Genomic DNA, 1,424 nt, shown 5'->3' with positions numbered 1-1,424 from the left:
AATTATCTCCAGTTGTAACCCAAATTGAATCGATTGAAAAAAAAAACATATTTTTCTTTCTTTCTCAGCTACCTAATTCTTTTTACAGTTTGTTGGAGACTTCGTTGCATAGAAAGATTCAATATTTTAGAGCGCGAGTCTTTTTACAGTTTGTTGGAGACTTCGTTGCATAGAAAGATTCAATATTTTAGACCTCAAAGACTTGTACTCATTTATCACTTTCGAATTACAATCTTATTGTTTTTCGGTTGAAAAATATTTTATAATTTCGTTTCTGGCGAAAAATGAATATATAGTCGAAAACAAATTAGGGGAAAGCGGGGCTTAAAAGTTTGCGGGTAAAAAGATACGAGAAATTTAAAAAGCGATGGGATCTTGTCATTTTTCTAAAGAAATTTTGACACGCTATTTAGGAACCACGTGTTTGATTCGTTCAGGGTCGTGTTGTGGAATCGTTTGTTATGACCCTATCGTTATGCAAGTGCAAAAACAACCCTTAAGCGAATCTTCTTTTAATTACATTCTCTTAAAAATGTAAAGTTTTTGGGTTGAAAAATCTGTATCATGGTTTAAATTATTTATATGCTCGATTATATATAATATTCTCTACAAAAGCATGAGTATTCTAGTACACAAAACGCACAGACTGGCTCCGATTTTCCGGATATATTTTCAGAATATACGAAACGAGAATTTATTTTTACTTTTCATGCATTAACAAATAACTATTCAACAATATTTGTGTTATAAATAATATTAAACAGACAATTGTGAATAGAACCACGTTAGTTGTTTGCCGATATTTTTTATAATACCATCTAAAAGTAAAAAATGGGGCCACATTCACATATTTTCAATGATATCTCGGCCAAATGATGTGCTATGGGTTCAAAATTTGTATACATTTTTTTTTTTTTTTTTTTTTTGAAAAAACCTATAAAATGACATATAAATTGTGTAAATACCAGAGTGGGGCATGGAAACATGCCCATGGCCTTCATTATTAAATCTTTTTTTTGGGCTCTTTGCTTAAACATTAATTGCATTGTCTTTATTTTCATTTATATTTAGGATGGCTTTATTTAATTTACTTCTATTTAATTCAATGAAGACGCACTAATTGTGAATTTCTCTTGTGCACCAATAATAATTAACTTCTTGAAGAAGTTTATGTTTTGATTTGATAAAACACGATATGGACTATCTTTGATTTGCTTTTTCGCGACGATCGGCTAGCCGTCTCATTACGGTTAGTTGATATATGAAATAAAAAATCTTCCATGTTTTGATAATAAAGAAAAAGTTTGAAGATATCAGGTGCAAATCATCTTGATTAGTTGTTGGAACTTTGCGTATGTGTAGATTAGTTTATTGGTTAATTATAAAAATTCAATAATGTTTGGTAGAATTTGTAATTTAGTTTC

Source organism: Ctenocephalides felis, unplaced genomic scaffold (genome assembly GCF_003426905.1).
Source record: "Ctenocephalides felis isolate EL2017-DRISC unplaced genomic scaffold, ASM342690v1 CF-g0.4_SCAFFOLD_01886, whole genome shotgun sequence".
Taxonomy (NCBI): Eukaryota; Metazoa; Arthropoda; class Insecta; order Siphonaptera; family Pulicidae; genus Ctenocephalides; species Ctenocephalides felis.
Note: the sequence above shows the minus strand (reverse complement) of the source record.